We start from the raw sequence: 23,395 nt of genomic DNA on the forward strand, positions 1-23,395 counted from the left end.
TAACTATTACCATTAACCTCAATAAGTTTTGATGGAAAGGAGAAATCGGGTAACACCGCGGAGGAAAACTCCTTTAAGAAGTGGGGAGAGAACTTGCAAACTCCACGCAAAAGGGTTTGTTCCCAGGTTTTTCACCCGGTGCCACAGTCCGGGATCGAACCCGGGACCCTCTTGCTGCGATGCGAAAGTGCTAACCACTTCACCACCCCACCCTATTGTTAGGGTTTAGGCCGTACTTTCAATAAGGATCATAACTGTGTTTTAAGAGCATTTATTTAGTCAACTAGTAACATCGTCCGTCAAATACTCGCGTACATTAATTGTTCTCCCGTATTTATATACGGGTAGATAAAAAGTGAATAGGCTTACATGATAACCAAATATAATGCTTTGGCCTACTGTTGATAAAATATAATTTGGTCTACTGTTGATAAAATATAATTTGGTCTACTGTTGATAAAATATAATTTGGTCTACTGTTGATAAAATATAATTTGGTCTACTGTTGATAAAATATAATTTGGTCTACTGTTGATAAAATATAATTTGGTCTACTGTTGATAAAATATAATTTGGTCTACTGTTGATAAAATATAATTTGGTCTACTGTTGATAAAATATAATTTGGTCTACTGTTGATAAAATATAATTTGGTCTACTGTTGATAAAATATAATTTGGTCTACTGTTGATAAAATATAATTTGGTCTACTGTTGATAAAATATAATTTGGTCTACTGTTGATAAAATATAATTTGGTCTACTGTTGATAAAATATAATTTGGTCTACTGTTGATAAAATATAATTTGGTCTACTGTTGATAAAATATAATTTGGTCTACTGTTGATAAAATATAATTTGGTCTACTGTTGATAAAATATAATTTGGTCTACTGTTGATAAAATATAATTTGGTCTACTGTTGATAAAATATAATTTGGTCTACTGTTGATAAAATATAATTTGGTCTACTGTTGATAAAATATAATTTGGTCTACTGTTGATAAAATATAATTTGGTCTACTGTTGATAAAATATAATTTGGTCTACTGTTGATAAAATATAATTTGGTCTACTGTTAATAAAATATAATTTGGTCTACTGTTGATAAAATATAATTTGGTCTACTGTTGATAAAATATAATTTGGTCTACTGTTGATAAAATATAATTTGGTCTACTGTTGATAAAATATAATTTGGTCTACTGTTGATAAAATATAATTTGGTCTACTGTTGATAAAATATAATTTGGTCTACAAAACACAACACCTATATAAACTTATGAGCTACAATATAAACACATAAACTTACAATATAAACACATAAACTTACAATATAAACACATAAACTTACAATATAAACACAAACTTACATTATAAACGCATAAACGTACATTATAAACGCATAAACTTACAATATAAACGCATAAACTTACAATATAAACGCATAAACTTACAATATAAACGCATAAACTGACAATATAAACGCATAAACTACAATATAAACGCATAAAATACAATATAGACACATAAGCTACAATATAAACACATAAGCTACAATACTGTTACCCCCTGCCGTTACCCCCTGCTGTGACCCCCTGCTGTTACCCCCTGCTGTGACCCCCTGCTGTTTCCATACTATTACCCCCTGCTGGGACCCCCTGCTATTTCCATACTGTTACCCCCTGCTGTGACCCCCTGCCGTTACCCCCTGCTGTGACCCCCTGCTGTGACTCCCTGCCGTGACCCCCTGCTGTGACCCCCTGCTGTTTCCATACTATTACCCCCTGCTGGGACCCCCTGCTATTTCCATACTGTTAACCCCTGCTGGGAACCCCTGCTGTCACCCCCTGCTGTTTCCATACTGTTACCCCCTGCTGTGACCCCCTGCTGTTACCCCTTGATGTGACCCCCTGCCGTGACCCCCTGCTGTGACCCCCTGCCTTGACCCCCTGCTGTGACCCCTGCTGTTACCCCCTGCTGTGACCCCTGCTGTTACCCCCTGCTGTGACCCCCTGCTGTTACCCCCTGCTGGGACCCCCTGCTGTTTCCATACTGTTACCCGCTGCTGTCACCCCCTGCTGTTACTCCCTGCTGTGACCCCCTGCTGTTACCCCCTGCTGTGACCCCCTGCTGTTTCCATACTGTTACCCCCTGCTGTGACCCCCTGCTGTTACTCCCTGCTGTGACCCCCTGCTGTGACCCCCTGCCTTGACCCCCTGCTGTGACCCCCTGCTGTTACCCCCTGCTGGGACCCCCTGCTGTTTCCATACTGTTACCCCCTGCTGTGACCCCCTGCTGTTACTCCCTGCTGTGACCCCCTGCTGTTACCCCCTGCTGTGACCCCCTGCTGTTTCCATACTGTTACCCCCTGCTGTGACCCCCTGCTGTTACTCCCTGCTGTGACTCCCTGCTGTGACCCCCTGCTGTTTCCATACTGTTACCCGCTGCTGTGACCCCCTGCTGTTTCCATACTGTTACCCCCTGCTGGGACCCCCTGCTGTTTCCATACTGTTACCCCCTGCTGTGACCCCCTGCTGTTTCCATACTGTTGCCCCCTGCTGTGACCCCCTGCTGTTTCCATACTGTTACCCCCTGCTGTTTCCATACTGTTGCCCCCTGCTGTGACCCCCTGCTGTTTCCATACTGTTGCCCCCTGCTGTTACCCCCTGCTGTGACCCCCTGCTGGGACCCCCTGCTGTGACCCCCTGCTGTTTCCATACTGTTACCCCCTGCTGGGACCCCCTGCTGTTTCCAGGGGTTCCCAGCAGGGGGTAACAGTATGGAAACAGCAGGGGGTCACAGCAGGGGGTAACAGTATGGAAACAGCAGGGGGTCCCAGCAGGGGGTCACAGCAGGGGGTAACAGTCTGGAAACAGCAGGGGGTCCCAGCAGGGGGTAACGGCAGGGGGTCACAGCAGGGGGTAATAGTATGGAAACAGCAGGGGGTCACAGCAGGAGGTAACAGCAGGGGTTCCCAGCAGGGGGTAACGGCAGGGGGTCACAGCAGGGGGTAATAGTATGGAAACAGCAGGGGGGTCACAGCAGGGGGTAATAGTATGGAAACAGCAGGGGGCACAGCAGGGGGTAAGAGCAGGGAAACAGCAGGGGGTCCCAGCAGGGGGTAATAGTATGGAAACAGCAGGGGGTCACAGCAGGGGGTAATAGTATGGAAACAGCAGGGGGTCACGGCAGGGGGTAACAGTATGGAAACAGCAGGGGGTCCCAGCAGGGGGTAATAGTATGGAAACAGCAGGGGTCACGGCAGGGGGTCACAGCAGGGGGTTACAGTATGGAAACAGCCGGGGGTCCCAGCAGGGGGTAATAGTATGGAAACAGCAGGGGGTAACAGTATGGAAACAGTAGGGGGTTCCAGCAGGAGGTACCAGTATGGAAACAGCAGGGGGTAATAGTATGGAAACAGCAGGGGGTAATAGTATGGAAACAGCAGGGGGTAATAGTATGGAAACAGCAGGGGGTAATAGTATGGAAACAGCAGGGGGTCACAGCAGGGGGTAACGTCAGGGGGTAACAGTATGGAAACAGCAGGGGGTCACAGCAGGGGGTAATAGCATGGAAACAGCAGGGGGTAACAGTATGGAAACAGTAGGGGGTCCCAGCAGGGGGTAACAGTATGGAAACAGCAGGGGTAACAGTATGGAAACAGCAGGGGTCACAGCAGGGGGTCCCAGCAGGGGTAACAGCAGGGGTTCCCAGCAGGGGGTAACAGTATGGAAACAGCAGGGGGTCCATACACTGCCTTCCGTTCGGATTACGAGATGGCACTACCCATCTCAGACATATTACAACTGACTCTCCCCCTCAACGGGACTCGAACGTACAACCTCTCGCTCCGTGTTACAGCCGTCTTACCGACTGAGCCACGGATCCCACACACTCTCACACGCTCATCTAAGTCTTCCATACTCACTGCCTTCCGTTCGGATTACGAGATGGCACTACCCATCGAACATGCCAGCCTCTGTACTCCATGACTCAACCGTTTTACCGACTGAGCCACAGAAGCCATACTCTAAACGATAATCATTCTAAACTTAGACTTTCCTCAAATTCTGTCTTCCGTTTGGATTAAGAGATGGCACTACCCATCTCAGACAATTTATTAATATCCTCCCCCTCAACGGGACTCGAACATGCCAGCCTCTGTACTCCACGACTCAACCGTTTTAACGACTGAGCCACAGAAGCCATATTCTAACCGATAATCATTCTAAACTTTAGACTTTCCTCAAATTCTAACCGACAGAGCCCTATACTAACTATTACCATTAACCTCAATAAGTTTTGATGGAAAGGAGAAATCGGGTAACACCGCGGAGGAAAACTCCTTTAAGAAGTGGGGAGAGAACTTGCAAACTCCACGCAAAAGGGTTTGTTCCCAGGTTTTTCACCCGGTGCCACAGTCCGGGATCGAACCCGGGACCCTCTTGCTGCGATGCGAAAGTGCTAACCACTTCACCACCCCACCCTATTGTTAGGGTTTAGGCCGTACTTTCAATAAGGATCATAACTGTGTTTTAAGAGCATTTATTTAGTCAACTAGTAACATCGTCCGTCAAATACTCGCGTACATTAATTGTTCTCCCGTATTTATATACGGGTAGATAAAAAGTGAATAGGCTTACATGATAACCAAATATAATGCTTTGGCCTACTGTTGATAAAATATAATTTGGTCTACTGTTGATAAAATATAATTTGGTCTACTGTTGATAAAATATAATTTGGTCTACTGTTGATAAAATATAATTTGGTCTACTGTTGATAAAATATAATTTGGTCTACTGTTGATAAAATATAATTTGGTCTACTGTTGATAAAATATAATTTGGTCTACTGTTGATAAAATATAATTTGGTCTACTGTTGATAAAATATAATTTGGTCTACTGTTGATAAAATATAATTTGGTCTACTGTTGATAAAATATAATTTGGTCTACTGTTGATAAAATATAATTTGGTCTACTGTTGATAAAATATAATTTGGTCTACTGTTGATAAAATATAATTTGGTCTACTGTTGATAAAATATAATTTGGTCTACTGTTGATAAAATATAATTTGGTCTACTGTTGATAAAATATAATTTGGTCTACTGTTGATAAAATATAATTTGGTCTACTGTTGATAAAATATAATTTGGTCTACTGTTGATAAAATATAATTTGGTCTACTGTTGATAAAATATAATTTGGTCTACTGTTGATAAAATATAATTTGGTCTACTGTTGATAAAATATAATTTGGTCTACTGTTGATAAAATATAATTTGGTCTACTGTTGATAAAATATAATTTGGTCTACTGTTGATAAAATATAATTTGGTCTACTGTTAATAAAATATAATTTGGTCTACTGTTGATAAAATATAATTTGGTCTACTGTTGATAAAATATAATTTGGTCTACTGTTGATAAAATATAATTTGGTCTACTGTTGATAAAATATAATTTGGTCTACTGTTGATAAAATATAATTTGGTCTACTGTTGATAAAATATAATTTGGTCTACAAAACACAACACCTATATAAACTTATGAGCTACAATATAAACACATAAACTTACAATATAAACACATAAACTTACAATATAAACACATAAACTTACAATATAAACACAAACTTACATTATAAACGCATAAACGTACATTATAAACGCATAAACTTACAATATAAACGCATAAACTTACAATATAAACGCATAAACTTACAATATAAACGCATAAACTGACAATATAAACGCATAAACTACAATATAAACGCATAAAATACAATATAGACACATAAGCTACAATATAAACACATAAGCTACAATATAAACACATAAACTACAATATAAACCCATAAAATTACAAAATGTACACTTAAACTTACAATATAAACACAAACTACAATATAAACACATAAACTTACAATATAAACACATAAACTTACAATATAAACAGAAACTTACAATATAAACAGAAACTTACAATATAAACAGAAACTTACAATATAAACACATAAACTTACAATATAAACACATAAACTTACAATAGAAACCCAAACTTACAATAGAAACCCAAACTTACAATAGAAACCCAAACTTACAATAGAAACACATAGACTTACAATAGAAACCCAAACTTACAATAGAAACACATAGACTTACAATAGAAACACATAGACTTACAATAGAAACACATAGACTTACAATAGAAACACATATAAGCTACAATAGAGACCGAAATTACAATTTAAACAAAAACTAAAAATAAGCTTTAATCGAAACACGTAAACTAAAAATAAACTATAATAGTAAACACGTAAACTAAAAATAAACTATAATAGTAAACACGTAAACTAAAAATAAATTATAATATAAACACAAACTGCAATAGAAACACAAAAAACAGAATGAAAATACAATTAAACAGAATGAAAACACAATAAACAGAAAATAAACACATTAAAAAAGGGATAAAAAACTAATAAAACAGAACTGTAACATAATAAAACACCTCTTTGGAATTTAGTAGAAACTAGAATTAATTATTTAATAAATCAACTGGAAAACGGATTAAAGCGACGCCTTCAACTTCATCCAAACGAATGAAATTTCTCCAAAAAATATCGTACGCCGTTGCGTTGCGGGTTGAAGTTCTACAGGGGCCCGTTTGAAATACATTCCAAGTTTTACCCCTGGAGGTTCGGCTCTCATCTATTGAAAGTAATATAATAATTACTGATATTATATAATGAAATTAATTTTGCTCGTTATTTAATAAAGCCAAATTCCTCATATCGATACACACTTCTAATTTCTACAGAGCAATTAAATTTTAATTTCTCGGCCTTTGTGGGTTCTACATAGAGTCCTTGTTTGTAGAGAGGTTGTTTATAAATGTGGAAGCAATAGTGGTCTTTCTGGAGATCACGATGAAATTTTTTTCAGTAATTAATAATTCCATAAAATAAATTAAAATAAATAATATTTAAATTGAAATAAAAATAAAAAAGCGGAGATTTTTTTGTTACCTTTTTTTTTAATTTGTTGATAGAGGTCGCTTTAGGCCTAATTTCCACTTCGGTCTATATTTCTTCAGCTTGTTGGTGATTTTCATTTCAAACAGCAAAGATCTGCAAAATATTAGGTTCTTTAAAACCAGCAACTTATTATCTTTCAATCAATCACTTTTAAAACTGCAAATGAATTTACCACAAACAACATTTGAAGTATAAAACAATATCCATAGATATCCCGTTTTCGTTTAGTCGTCTTTTGTTGTAACATGATGTGGAAAAGCATACAAAAAAAAAAAAACACTTTACTTTATTTGGCCCAAAATTCATTCTAAAATAAAATACAGAGGGAATCTGAGAGTAATTAGCCCCTCTGACTATGACCCTTAAAGAATTGACCGAAAAACATCGAGTCTTTTACAGACCAAAAAAACCTTTCATTTTGGACGTTCAGATTTACGTCAAATTTAAATGGTACAAGTTTTTCGTCGTCGGAATTAACCAAAATTCATTCTAAAATAAAATACAGAGGGAATCTGAGAGTAATTAGCCCCTCTGACTATGACCCTTAAAGAATTGACCGAAAAACATTTGAGTCTTTTTACAGACCAAAAAAACCTTTCATTTTGGACGTTCAGATTTACGTCAAATTTAAATGGTACAAGTTTTTCGTCGTCGGAATTAACCAAAAATCATGAGTTTAAACTTTATAGTATAAAAAAAAATTACAATTTTACTAAAATTTTAAATGATCAATTAAGGATTAGCAATAATAATTAAAGATTCTACGTTAAACTAAATATTTATAAAATTCACTCACTTGCCTCCCTGCGATGTTCATTAAAAATGCTTTCACTATCTGTGGACATATTTGAAAATGGGGTCCAGAAAAATAATTACTTAAAATTCCTAATTTATTTTCTAAAATTTTTAATACACTAGGCCTATATATTTTTAAATTAATTTACAAAAAACACCAAAATTAGCATAAAGAATTTTAATCATTACCTTCAAATATATTACATTAACTACATGCGTAACTTATTAAAGGGTATGGGAATTTACAATTTCATATCATATTTTAGCACGAAAGTGGTATTATATTACACTTTCAAGTCTCTACTTTCAAAATATAAAGTTTTTAATATAATTGAACCAAAGTTTCTATTTTTAAAATCCATTGGAAAATCACGAAAACTCAGTTTCGATATATAAATCATTTTGTCTTGTCAGCTTGTTCGGTTGGTTTATGACATCACTATGACGTTGAGGAAAATGCGCGGGAAACCTATACGCGCGAGCGCGAGCTATACGCGTCTCGAGCTCTGTCCATGCTTTGATAGCGGAGAGAGTGGCACCATCTCGCGTGTGTGACGTCAAAAACAAGAAAACGTTGTAGCCTTTCTTAAAAAGTGGATTTTAAATAATTCGAAATAATTTCATATGAAGCATTTTCAAATGCATATTGCCAAATAACTAGAAATCGGAGAATTAAAAGATTGATATTTTTGAATTCACAGTAATTAATTCTATCTTTAGCTATATAAATCAGAGGTTTTTCAAACGAAGCTTCTCATACCCTTTAATAGATAAGCAATGCAATTTTACCAACCAATTATTTGTTAATAAATAAAGAAAATTATAGTTATTTCTTCGTAGAGAAACATAAATCCGTTAAGATTACTTAACAACACTAACAGCTCTTAAAAACTATTACTAGTTAGTAACAATACCATTTATAACTCTCATAGTAATAAAGGGCTGGTATTTTGAAAACTATAGTTATTTTTAAATAAAATCAATTATTTGTTAATAAATAAAGAAAAATGTAGTTAATTCTTTGTAGAGAAACATAAATCCGTTTAGATTATTTAACGCTACTAACAGCTCTTACTATTACTAGTTAGTAACAATACCATTTATAACTCTCATAGTAATAAAGGGCTTTTTTTTGAAAACTATAGTTATTTTTAAATAAAATCAATTATTACTTAATAAATAAAGAAAAATGTCGTTAATTCTTTGTAGAGAAACATAAATCCGTTTAGATTACTTAACGCTACGAACAGCTCTTAAACCCGTTAACTATTACTAGTTAGCAAGTTGCAACCAGTAACAAAGCGCTGCTTGGTATTTTGAAAAATTTAAATTAAATTAAAATAAAATAAAAAAGTACTTAATCGTTTGTTTGCTGAAAAATAAATCGTCGTTTGAAATTGATCGCTAACGCCGCTAACAGCTCTTCGCAAGATACCTGTAGATTCGAGCTTCTGACTCTAAGTCTTCTACAAAAGCCCGGATCTACAGGGTAGGTTACGAATGGCTCAGTTGAATCCTTCAATTTCTTCCGAAAAAACACTCGCTCTTAAAAACAACTCGGAGAAGAAAAACAAAAAAAAAACTAAAAAGAAACAAACCCTTTCGGGAAACACAGTTAGTTATCTGAGTCACTTTAAGAAATAAACTAAATGCCGAATAAACTTCGTAATATATACAAAGATCCTTCTGGTTACTTGCCAAAAATATTTCTGTTCTTCGTACGCGTAGGTTTTTTTTTCTCTCTTTTCAAAAATATAAATGAGAAATTAATTTCTTTCCAAGTGGGCGGAGAATACGATCGTTTTAATCTCATTAGCCAATCAGCGGCGGCGACTCTCTAAAGAGAATGATATTATAAAAATTAGTTTAAAAATAAAAAAAAACATAACGTAAATAACATTCCTGTAAGAACACCACACAACAAACACGAGTATTTAAACAACAAACTGGTTTTTGAATGTTTTAAACATGCCACTCCTTTACCTTCTAAATTAAGATATTATCCAATTGAGAAGCGTGGTTAAATTTAATGTAATATTAATGATTTATTTATTAATTAACAAAATTAAACTTACCGTAAACTTGGAATCTTATAATTTGTTCGAAGCTTCTTAAAGTTTCCCCCGATTTTGAAAACTTAAGTTAATTTCTCAGAAATTAGCACGAAATTCATTTCAAAGTTCTGTGAAACAAAAATAATTTAAATTAAGATAAATTAACCCTAAATTTAAATTAAAAATTATTCATTTCGATTCCTACACAAAAATTAATAGAATTAAGAATAAAAAAATAGAAATAAAAATTATAATAGAAAATAAATTTAAGGATTGTATAAATTATTTGTAGCGCCATATATAGAAATTCATATATTTAGTATTTACGTTTACACAGCATTTCTGTGAAGCTAGAATGTTCCACCGTTTCAAACCAATGTCATCACAGCAATGATACGTTCGTTTTTAAAATTTATTCATACTCTATTATTAAATATAAAAACATCAACTAGTTTTTCGACGCTTGTTATTACCAAGAGCTCCGGGGCTAAAGACATTCGAAAGAATGCCAGCAACTCCTTCGGAAAGAAATGAAGTTTTGAACTTTAATAGGTACTTCTTGGAAATGGAGAATTTCTTAATATCATTTCCATAAAAGTCAAAATAATGATAAGAAGATGAAAAAAAAAAACTTCTTATTTCCTCTTTCAGAAATTTTTTTTTTTTTTTTTTTTTCAAGTAACTGTTGTGGAATTGCGCCTGTTTCGTGTTAAAGTAAAACACAAAGGGGTTCAACGCTCTTTTCAATTTCTTAACTCTCAAAATATATCAAGGTTTAGACTAAACTTTAATTTAATTTAACTTTAAAATTAATGTACAGAAAAACGTATTTTCATGCATCGAAGATATTTTTGTATTAATTATAAATCACTAAATTTACAAATTTAACTTAACCTTAATCTAACCGTAAAAATATATAAAATTATTATTTAGTTCAGTTTCTAAAACATAAGACATTTTAGACACTAATTTCCCCTAATTTAATCTTTGATAAAATCCAATAAATTAATTAAATCAAAATATTTTATATAATATCACCGAGTGTTGAACCCCTTGGAATAAAGCCCTCCATGGAGGAACCAATGAAAAAGCTTCGTGTCAAGAGGCGTCGCTACAATCCTACATTTGGCGTCCCTTTCTGCTTGGTGCCAGCGGGTCTGCAGTCACATATAAGATTACCAACCAGAGTTGTACTAAGGCCCTTTGGCTAGTATAACTCGTAATTGTATACATATACAAGTGGTTTCCTTCCCCAGTCCCTTCCCCCACCTTCTGTATCTTGTTCCCTCACTAGAGTTCATGAACCGACTCTGTTAAAACAACTTACATCCTTGTATAAGATATAATTTACCAAGTTAACAATAACGTCCGTCAACGTCCCTCCAATCAGAATGTGTCACGTGATTTGTGAGACTCTTTCAATTTTTCTCGTAATCAATCCATTTGCGTCCGGACCTAAATTACAATCAATATTAATTAAATTAAGCTTAATTTCGCAAGAATATTCGTGATTAAAATGTTAATTACCTTAGACAACAAAAACTTTCGTAGATTTCAAAGTACGGTAAATTCCCTTTGTTTCGTGTTCATTTCTTTCCTACAATGAAATATCATGTTCAATTAAATTAAATTAAATTATAATTCTAGTAAGATAATACACATTTGAAGTACCAAATCCGAACATACACACTAACAGACAAGATACCAAACTATAAGTTGTACGTACAGTAGACGTACAACTAAAACCTATTTCACGTGAAGTGCATTGTAATTTTATGTTATTGAAAATTAATATCTTTGGATTTCAAGACTAATTAAATTAAATTATAAATTAAATAATAAATGAAAAATACTGAGTGGGAAGTGGACAGAAATCCGGTTGGTTAAGGATAGGAATAAATAGGTTATAGTGTTTCGGGTATAAGTACTAAAGCTATTGTCATCAGCTACGGTGGCAGGGTCGATGAGAGACCAATGACAAACGGTCTGTCACTTCACAGCCATCGAAGCTAGGGCAAAAATTCGATTTCGTTGTTCTTGCCATTGCAATGATCGATAAAGCTAGGGAAAGCCGCGCTTCAACGAGGCATCCATCGGTGGCGGCGGGGGTGAAACACCATTGATCACGTGGAACCTATACTTATATCATGGGGATGACGTGGTAAGACTCTCGCGCCACCACGAACCAACGGAAAAACTAAAACTTTTTATCTGAAAAAACTACGCTATATACCTATATAGTTCCAAATAAAACTACATGTCCGCGTCTTAACAGTCCAATATTGATTTATAAATATTTTGGACCTGAGACTGGTTCGAACTATGCAGGGTGACAAGTTCTCGAGTGCGTAAGTACTCTTAATACCGTCTTTTTCAAATCTGACAATTTTTCCTTTAATGGATTGTTTGCTATGAAAATTGAGGTGATTTCAAGCTTGCAATAGAACAATTTTCCATTTGAGAAACTGGTTTTCCATGGAGAATTTAGGTAATTTCAAGCTTGAAAAACCGAATTAACCAAAATCTCCATGAATGAAGATGATTTAAAGCTTTCAATAGACTGTGGCTATATTGCAAGACACAAATTACCATTGAAAAACCGGTTTTCCATGGAAAATTGAGGTAATTTCAAGCTTGCAAAATAGAATTTACCAAAATTTCCATGCATCACACACACACACACACACAAAAACCCTCTCATTTTACAACGGTCACTTATGGAATAAACAAAACAATTTGGATAGTGGCAATGAGACATTCTTTTTCTTTCCACAACGAAAACGAAAAACAATGAGACGAATTAAATACCGAAACATCCTACGCTATGAGCAACCGTATAATTTTGTAATAATCGCCATTCTTAAAAGTCACGCCTACTAAGAAATAAAATTTTACCCTTACCCTTTGTGTAGGAAAAAAAGCGTTGGGACAAAACGGCGACCAAGTATTTCCGCTTCTGTATTTGCAAAATTTCCATAAGTTTCTGCCTTATTTTTTCATTTCCCCCCACCCTCGGGTGCGGATGAAATTCCACTGTAGCACGACGGCAATGTTAAGTTTTCGTTATACAACTACATTCGCGGTGAAAACCTCTTTGATGTTAATATTAACGTTTTAAAGGCCGACTTCCATCGAAAAGGGTTCTTACGAACTGAAAACCGTGCATCGAGAGTAACAATGGAGCGACCGTGCCGATTTTCGAATCCCCGCTGGACAAAATTTTGAGGGGTTCTTACGAACTGAAAACCTTGATACGGGGGTTCTTACGAACTGAAGATAAACAATAGATATTTTCCTTCAGAGGGTCGTAAAAATCGGGAATAAAATATTTAAGAGACTTTCTATTGTTTATCTTCAGTTCGTAAGAACCCGCATAGCAAGGTTTTCAGTTCGTAAGAACCCCTCCAAATTTTGCCCCAGTGGGGACTCGAAAATTGGCACGGTCGCTCTATTGTTAAGAATCGATGCACGGTCTTCAGTTCGTAAGAACCCTTTTCGGTGGAAGTCGGCCTTTAAGATCTCCGTATCAAAGGAAAGAATTTCAGCTCTGTGGTAGTCTCTTGAAATTTCGCCAAGTAGCACGCATGCACATTGCCATTTTCTTAATTCTAAGAAACTAGAAACACACTATAGTCCCCTCCTAAAACCTTCCTTAATGAAAATTACACGACTAATGACTCTTTACAGCGATGACAGAATTTGATTAAAAAATCTTAATTTTTTAAGCTTATATTTTCTATTTTTTATTTAAATTATAAAAAACATAGTGTAATGAATGCTATACTATTGACGTCAGCCTTAATAAAAAACGTACTTACAAAATAAAATTCATTTTGTAAATAAGAGAAATAATTAAGGTTTTTTTATGATAATTACGAGTTAATTTATGTTTATCTTAATTTTGTAAAAGAAATAATTAAGAACAGAGAGTGGGACGAAGTTACATCTATTGCGCATGGAGTATTTATACCGGATTTGTTTCCTTAAAACGTTTTTAAAATAAATGCAATGCATCTCCAAAAGAGATCAAATCCCGAAGATTGGCAGACATTTAACCAATTGACCCGTCTTTGATGAAAGAGGTGTCGCAATAACAAATAACATTAAATTATTTCGTATCGTGGATAAGTAGATCTTTTATCTATTCCGAAAGAAAGCCACGCACCCATGTACTATAACACAAAGAGACTTGACTCAGCATGAGAAGTGTCCCCATAGAGAACGTGGAATAATAATGTCCGAACAGGAGCTTCGAAGGCGGTTTAGAAAATGATTGAACGATGACCAGATTCATCATAGGAGCTGTCATCTCTTTTACATCTTTTTCACCTCCCCCCCCCCTTTATGACCAACAGAGTCAGAATGTCCGAAGAGCTCTAGCTATCTCACGGTGCATGCTATTTTGTCTCCCCAGGTTTGGAAAATCTCGCATTCTGATATAACAATCGGATCAATAATATCATAAGTAACATAATAACCATAAGTATGACAATTAGCCAAAACTAACTATAAACCTATTTTCGGACCTTTTACGTCATCATAAGTTCGCGCCCAGCACAGAGACCCCTAGCGGTGGAAAATGAAGCGACTTCCGCCTCATATTGAAAATCCGGTTCAGAGTTTTAAAGAGACGCCATTGAAATTTGAGTCGACGGTCCTAAGCCTTGGTTATATAGTTGATTTGTATTGACTTTTTACCGATTTTAGCGCGACCACATTACGAAGTTGAAAATTGCACTGGGTAGGTTTAGTTACCGAATATTTAGACTTCAAAAGGCTTATAATTTTTGGTGCTGGAATATCCGACTTTCAAAGTGAAACATACAAACACCGCGACCCTGCGAGCTTGTACAATAAATAGCAGACGAGCTATTTCCGACACAAATACGTTCAAGGAGAAGGTTTATTGTGATTGGCTAATATTGTAGAACTACGTCATTCGCCAAAGACCAGCATGAAGTACTCGACGGGGTTGCAAGTCCTGGCCTGATGTAAGTGAGAGTGTCAGTGTTGATTATAGGTTTCATTTTGAAATTTGCATTATTACAACAGGAAGAGTCATACTTATGTTTATTATGTTACTTATGATAATATCCTGACTCCCTTGGTTTCGCCATAGAGAATACGGAAAAGTAGTAGAGGCTACGTAGATAGTTTAGTTTCAGAATAAAGATGTCATATTTAAATTCCCTGACTTTTTCTGGTTTTCCCTGACCCTGACGAACGAAAAAATATAAACTATACCCTATTTTCGAATTGTTTCTAGACGAGAAGTTGCAATTCCTTTTCAGTAATCTCTCTTATTAGACGGGTCACGGGTGAACAAACACAAAGGTTGACATGATCAAAAGGCGAATCGAAAATTGGTCAAAAAGAAAGTAGATGCCAACCAAGCTCGTGAAAGCAAAGCATATTCGCTTAAATTGATGCAATTCCTACAAAACTACGCAATGATAAATTAAGCCACGTATATTTTTACCTTCCCAGTATACATCCCTGACATTACATCGACTAAAATGAACAGGATGACATCCCACCCTCGCGAGGAAAAACACCACCTGCGGGTCCGCTAAACACGGTAAGGGCGGGTATGGCGCCGACCCTGGGATAACCAAAGAACTCGAACACCCTTTATAGTTACCCTGGGACGTTTAGCAGGCGCCAAAAGGACGCTGTCATCCGAAGCCTCCCTACACCCTTCGACCTCTTGTGTGCGCGCATCCCCAGACTGTACCGTTAGTCTTTTTAAGTGGGATTATTCTATAACGGCATTATAATAATTCGTGGTTTTGCTTTAAGGAGACAAAAAAGAACAGGGTTGAAAGAACTTCCCATCCATGGGGTGACCTGTCTGTTTCAGAGAGTTCAGAATGGAATAGTGGTGGAGAGGAAAGGAAGGAAAAAAAGATTGGGTGGGTCGTATGTCACAAACATCCGCAACCTCTTTGGCTTTTCATCGAATCAGAGAAGAGTTTGGAAAACGTACAGGCCTCCCCAAACCATACTGCTACCCGCCTTTATTATCACGAATTCTTTCATCGCTGACAGTTTTCTAAATGCTACAGAATTGTTGGTACATCAACCGATAATAGAATTAAAATTCAAATCAAAAATAATATTCAATTTACACCGCTATAATTTCACTGTATCTCATAACTCCCATTCACTTATACGATGATATCATAACTATTTGTATTGTGAAGTTGATATTTCTAAGCTCACTTTTGATAGAAAATAGTGGCCTGATAAGTTACTAAAATTTCATGACGCGTTTTTGGACTTTAAAGGTAACGTGAAACACGATATATTTCGAATTCCACAGTTAAATAAGCAACAATATTACAATATGTTGAACTTTGCCCCGTTAACTATTGAAATTAAATCTAATATTGTATTAGATTTGCGTATACAATCGTGGCACACACAAACATATAACCAATCCAATTCATCAAGACACAAAATTAAAAAGCAAATTGAAATTAAACTATTCTAAATTAACAATAACTCATCCGCAGGCCATAACCTCAATCAACAATAAATGAGTTGAATAACAGCGATAACCCTTTTCATACGTACACCCAAATATTCCATAGAACTAAAGCCCTTATCTAAAAAAAACACGTCCATTGAAGACGAATGTATACACAGAAGAAGAAGAAGAAGAGTGACAGATCCACGATCAATCTCAATTATAAAAGGCACGTGTCAAATCAGCTTGTTGTTCGCCTTGTAAACACCATCCTAGCTAACTCTACCACTATCCTTTCTACGTCATCGCCTATCTCACAAACACGATACAGTTTTATTAATGGCATAAAAGTTAAAAGAGTTGTCAAACTAATAGATTCGAGTCATTCGACCAAGCGTTTAAGTTTGTCCTCAACTATTAACAAGCGGTTGGCAATATAAAATATTTGGACCACCCAGCGGACGTGGGAGTCAAAAGGGCCCTTCGCCGCTATGTACTGCAGCGGCGATGATTTATTTCTTGTCTAGGCAATAGAGTGTTACGTTCATTATCTAAGAACTTGGCAGGCAATCCGTGTTAGTTATAGGAAACAAAGGCGCAATGCAATTCGTTATACGAAGTGTTAAAAATGTACATGAATATAAAATATAGTTATGTCTACGCATTTAAAATTCCATGATGCATATTTCTAATACGCTATTCATGGTATAATTCATGTTAACGACTATTTTCTTTCGCTACCGAAACGCAACATGATTAATAGTTGCTTTATGACAACACAATAGAATAGTTAATCTTTGATAACAAAAATAGCATATACGCGTAACGGTTACGCCGTGTCAATTTGAGAGTGGTTTTCACTGTACGCACGTACGTTACTGGTTAAATGCCTGATTTACGCTAGGATTTTGATGCAATATAAAGCATAACATATACTTAGTACGATGCTATGTTGTAATTCATTGATTTGCGCGAATTAAGTGTGAAAATATTGAATTACGCTCGTGTATTTGCAATGAGCAAGTATACCGCAAAACATACGGGTTACAATTTTAACCATAATTAACCATAAATGGAAATGGATAATTAAGATAATCATTAATTCTAATTAATGCCTATGACTTGGTTAATTCGGGATCGAATTGTCAATCAGTTGTAAGGGAATTTAACAAGTAAAACTGGTATTACTACAACCTAAATTTTTTTCCTCTTTACAAAAACTACGTTTTGTATGAGAGTTTAGTCGGGAATCCCGATCGATCGCGGCGGCCCTTTCTTCGCGATGGAACCAGGGGGAAAAATCGGTGCCAAAAAGACCTAGGCCTATCGCCCTCCAGTCTTTTCATAGTTATCGGTACCATGGTAGCGCCAGATTTGTCGCGCCAATTTTTCGTACCCGGTAACTAAAAACCGCCAAAGCAAGAAAAAGGCAAAACGTGCAACTCGAGACACTTACCAATAACGAAAAGAGTAATATCGGATGAATATTTCGGGAATATTTCGACTTTTTCTTCACCAAAGAAATGATGCGGAAGATGGGTACACACCGGCGGCGGCCATTTTGTTTCTAACTGATGTTCCGCGAATCATGGAGTCGGACATGGTGGTGGCGGGGAGATGCGCGCGCGCGCGTTCGCCAGCAGTTGTACAAATCCCGCGTGATTCTACATAGGAAAACGCGGGAAAGAGCGCGCGCATTATAGCGCGTTATATCTCGGTACTAGCGAAGAAATATGGCCGCTAAATTTCGCTATTCGCTTTTTGGCGTTTTACTCCTCAGGAATCAGGGGCTTCGAGGGGGTCCCCGGCTTTCCCACCAAACGCTCCACGCATTAATGTGCCCCGGAATCGGCTAGCATTCGTTAAAAATGGTCGATAGAAACGTAGATATATTTTTTTTATTATTATTCTTTAACGATTCCCCTTGACTCGAGATGATCCTAAAGTCCTTGAAATAATAGAAACTTAAGGGGGGAACGGGAGATAATGGAATTTTACGCTCTCTGAGAAAAAGTACACCTTTCTTTTTAATGAACACGAGAAAAAAAAGCGGACAAAGGTATATACGAACTAAGAAAATGACGAAGAGGAAAACTTTGAAGGCACTGAAGTATTTTTTTATCTTTAGTATAAGGGGGTTGGGCCGTACCACGATACTGGATCTCTAATTTTCTAGCGAGCCAAATATGTCATTTTTGTTTCGTCACTATTATTAAATTTTGGAAATGGGCGGGCGAGACTACCGAGAATTCCATGAATTTCGCAGCGGCCTTCGTGTATACTCGCTTATTATCGCGACGCGAATGCGAAAAATACAACCTTACATTAGATTGTGTAGAGGTTATAAATAAAAGAAAAATGTAGGGGCCTCGAAATGGAATGAATATAACAAATGCACTCGCTATACAGGTCGCGATTTAAATCATTATTGTATTTTTTTGATTTTTCAATTTATTTGTTTTAATATATATAATATATTATATACGTAATGAATATTATAATGAAATATATATCTAAAGGCATTATGGGTAAAAATTACACGAGGGAAGGCTTTAAAAACAATGTTTTCACGCGACGCAAGGTCATAAGCGTGAAAATACAAATATCAATTCTTATTGTTTATTGATTTAAACTAAGAATTGTTTTATAATAAAATAAATAAATAATTTTGTAACTTCGAAATGGCACGAAAATTAATTTATGTTTTATACTTTTGGTTATCGTTTCCAAGAACAATAGGGCACGAATGAATAAGGTAGCTTGCAATGTAGCTTTGTGAGACTTGAGGGGACGATCGGACAGGGCTCATTGGACCAAAAAATCCACGTAATCCAATACGGTATAAACTTGGGGAGCAGTGTCGACTTCCTAAATCCTTCGATAATAAGAAAGTTGGCATCCCCGATCGGATTGCTCTCAGCTTTCATTTCGCGCTTGTCTGCACTTTGCCCGTGCTTTCTGAGAATCATAAATAGAACAACGGGGCCACCAATGATACCAGGAATAAATTGGTAAACTTACGTCCCTCTCACAATTAAAAAAAAAAAAAATTAAACACAATTTAAAGGTCTGTGTTGTAATTTAAAAAATTCTACACGTGTCCTGAGATATTTGAGGTTAAAGGTCACCCCATATAACGTCTACGCTCTTCAGAAGAAATTGTTATAAATATAAACATAAAATTTCTTGCTGGAATTCCATTTCTTTTTTCTTTAATAATTTTAAACTTCAAAAACACCTATTTTCAAAATTTACTAAACAATAAATATAATTGTACATTAGCATACAGCTAGAGACATTTTAAAATGGCACCAATGTTGGTTTATCAATTCTCACAAGCCATAACTGAAGGTTAAATTCTCATCTCGTCACCCCTTTTTGGACTTAGTTTAACCAATATAACTGGGACTTTATCATTTCCCGTTATATTCTCTAAGATTGTACCCCCCAAAAAAACCAGGCTTGAATGAATTGTGATAGAAAGCGAAAGAGAGGGAGAGAGAGAGAGAGAGAGAGAGAGAGAGAGAGAGAGAGAGAGAGAGAGAGAGAGAGAGAGAGAGAGAGAGAGAGAGAGAGAGAGAGAGAGAGAGAGAGAGAGAGAGAGAGAGAGAGAGAGAAAAGAAAAATGCCACTTATTCAGCGAAAGTTCCATTTTACCGCTAAGCCTTTCAGCAAATTATCAAACGGTTGGCTTAATATCCAACACCAGTCATGCATACTAATTTATAAAGCTTCGTTCGCATCTAAAAAACGGATACTTTTTAAATAAAACTTGTTTTAAAAAAATATACATTAGAAAAATATTAAGCGCTCGTTAAAATGCCAAATTTCCATTTTTGGGGAGAAGAAAACTTACAGGGGCAAGTTTTATAAGGTTATTTCAATGAGCCCCTGTAGAAATGTTTAACCGCAATACTTCAGTGTAAAAATTTAATTTTTAATATGAATTAATTTTACTGAATAAAATAAATATTTATATGAAATAAAACTATATTAAATTAAATATATATATATATATGAATTAATATTTTATTAAATAAAATAAATGTAATTTAATTAAATTTAAATTAGATGAAGATAACCTAAAGGAAACTAATTTTACTGATGGCCCATATAAATCTAACGCATGCGCGATACCCATCAAATAAATCAAATCTGTATATTTTTCAATATAGCAAAATACCCTTTAGTAAAACTAAAATTATTTTTTATCATACTGAAATCTTCTTTTTTCTTGCGCAGTAATTTTCTACTAAAACTTCATACACTTTCAATGCCCATTCAGACTAGACTAAAATCATACTTCACCTCTTTGCTCAAAAAAAATCAAAGTATACGTTTAAAGTCGTCTGCTCTCGCTCCTGAACAGGAAAAAGAACATACCGTCGCAACCGAAACTCAATTAACGAGTCGATCTACGGGAATGTACATTTTTTTACTGTATAGTCTGAATGGGCCTTAAAATTAAAAAAAAAAGTAATAAAGGCGTTTGCTTGAAAAGTGGCGCAAAAGTTTTTTGTCACTTTTTCTCGTTAGGTGGCAGGGGCGCCGCTTCATCATTACAGTTTCCTTGGCGAAAGGACGACAGCTGGGAATGGGGCGAGAATACTCTAGGCTTACCAGTACAAACTCGAAAGAGGTTAGAACTACAGTGGGAGGGGGAGCTAGCTACACGCCGAACTCAAAAACAAAATCACGTGATATCGCGTGCAAAATTGTCATGGACGGAAATATATATAACGTTAGAAACGCAATATATTTGAAAATATATAATGTAATATATTCATTTCATTATATAATATTGTATACTTAAGTTTCGCCTCAAAAATTTACAAATATTTACAATTTCTCAAATTTTAAATGCCAACCAATAAAAACACTTTCAGATAGTTGAATATTAATGGATAAATGTAATAAATTCATAGGGTTCAGCATTCAACGGGTTTTTATATAGATGCGTATAGCTTCCTACAAAATCAATAATATTGAATAGGTTTCCTAATGTTATATCAAGAATTGTTGTTAATTCGAGATTTCGATGTGCCGATGTCACCATTAGTAAATCTGAGAGTCTTATTCTTTACAGAGATTAGATACAACTAGACAAGTGTCGCATTAATGAAAAAGCATTTTGATCCAACCCCTAAATTCAACTATCACAAACTTGAACTTTCCAATCAGGTTAACAGTATACGAATCAAACTCCTCTGCTTTATCCAAGTTAAACCTATTATAGAACACGAGGTTCTGGAAGCATTTTGAGGAGGGATATATATTCTATAGATTCGTCAGTTTTGCCAGCGCCTGTAATGTCAAAACAAGCCATCGCCGGCTAGGCTAGGTCGGGTCATCTGCCTCGGGCCTTGGCGTTGTGTCCATTTGATCGGAACGGAGTGACGGTTTGACATACGCGGGGCTGACCCGTCTCTCTTAACAACGGTACCCAACGAACGTACCAGACAAACCAACCAGCAAGCCTGCAGTTGCATGGATTCGAGCTAAGCCTCGCCTACTTGCAATAAGGGGATATACGTATGTGGAAGACAACTAAGAACCTTTGATGGCTCATCGTTGACAGTGCCCTGTCAGTTTCCAGGAAAAGTTTCTTAGCATATCCTTTGGGTTTGCGTGAACCTGCTAGTTTTGTTTGACGTATCAAAGACAATGGCTTTTACGGGGGGACTAAGCGAGACACGACGTAATGTCAATCAAATAATAAAATAAGCCAAGATTGGATATGCGAAAATTATACACCGAAAGTTAAAAATAAAAGTAAATAATTTTAATTAAATGAAACTTACGATCATGATGTTATTTATGTCGATTTTAAGTAGTCACTAGTTCAGTGCTTGGATCAACTTGGTTTCAACTCGGAAAACTCGATGTAAACATTCAGAATTATAGTAAATATTTCCCTACAGCCGAGGTCAGGTTTGGTTAAACATTACTCGAACCGTTAATAATACTTATCAATAAACAAATTCAATTTAATTTTATCTAAAAAAAAGCCTACGATATTAAAAAACAAGCAATATCGACACAACTCGAAAACAAAAACATCTTTGCCGAATATCCACGCGGTAAACAATAATACTATACCAGCACGATCGAGGACCTCCGTGCCCTCTTACCTTAGGTCCTATTTTATACAATTACAATTCCTTTTCCCATGTACCATAAGGAATCTAGTACTTAACAACAGAGTTTGTGGCCTCCCCCTATTTCTCCCTCTTCGTGGAAATTCCCTAGATCTAGTATCTTCCCCTTCAGAGAACCTCCTATTCGTGAGGGGGCTGGTAAGAAGGGAATGCCGCGCGGATGAACACGTGAGAGCGTTTATTGCATCCCTAATTAGGACAGTGGCCGTTGGCTTCGTAATTATAGTCAAAAATCGTAGCCCGGAGAGGAAAACTCTCTACTCTGAAAGATCTTGTATTTTTTTTTCTTTTACCTTTATACAATTCCATCCCCTGATCCCCAAACGTTTTTCTAGATATTTTTCAAAACAGATGATAATATACAGGGTGTAAAAATAGCGAAGACGTTTTTTTTTCATTTGTATCAACGCAGATTTCTTCGGTTAAGGTCAAGTCTCACAATCACACCCGGTATTTATTTTTCCCCTAGAGGTATACAGCACATACAGTAGAAGTGAAAGAGTAGTGAATAACAAAATAGCGCCTCCTATGTATGAATTGACGTCAAGATAAATTTATGGCCCTGGTCTTTATATGGGTCTAAAAACGAATCATTAATCTCTAGATTATTATTCTTCAACCCTCGGGGGAACTCTTGAACCCTAGTTAGGGCCTAACCCAAAAAAAGCGCAACGCGGGTCGTGGGGTTTCCTACGGTGTAACCTACACTATCCACGGAGGTCTTTGGCACCCCGAACAATGCCATTCTTGTACCCCCTGGTATACCCTGGAACGGAAATGGTTGATGGACCATCGTTCAGGTATTTTCCAAACGTATAATGTTCCTCACCTGCTCGAATATAGTTCAGATACTTGCCAGGTTTCGCGATGGA

At 36.2% G+C, this 23,395-nt stretch overlaps 1 long non-coding RNA gene across 5 annotated transcripts; it reads right to left on the minus strand.

Annotated features, from left to right (window-relative positions):
* Positions 1–8,005: 8,005 nt before the first annotated feature.
* Positions 8,006–23,287, minus strand: LOC149692555 (uncharacterized). Of its 5 annotated transcripts, XR_016382817.1 has the most exons (5): positions 17,822–18,869; positions 11,424–11,493; positions 10,224–11,351; positions 9,918–10,024; positions 8,006–9,679 (listed from the first exon to the last, which is right to left on the minus strand). It is a non-coding gene; the product is annotated as an uncharacterized LOC149692555 (long non-coding RNA). The 5 variants fall into 5 exon arrangements; XR_016382815.1 differs by having other exon boundaries at positions 8,006–10,024; XR_016382816.1 differs by having other exon boundaries at positions 9,918–11,351.
* Between the last annotated feature and the right edge of the window lie 108 nt (positions 23,288–23,395).

Source organism: Phalangium opilio, unplaced genomic scaffold (genome assembly GCF_054372755.1).
Source record: "Phalangium opilio isolate 3A_F unplaced genomic scaffold, DU_Popi_V2 ptg000024l_1, whole genome shotgun sequence".
In the NCBI taxonomy this organism is placed as follows: domain Eukaryota; kingdom Metazoa; phylum Arthropoda; class Arachnida; order Opiliones; family Phalangiidae; genus Phalangium; species Phalangium opilio.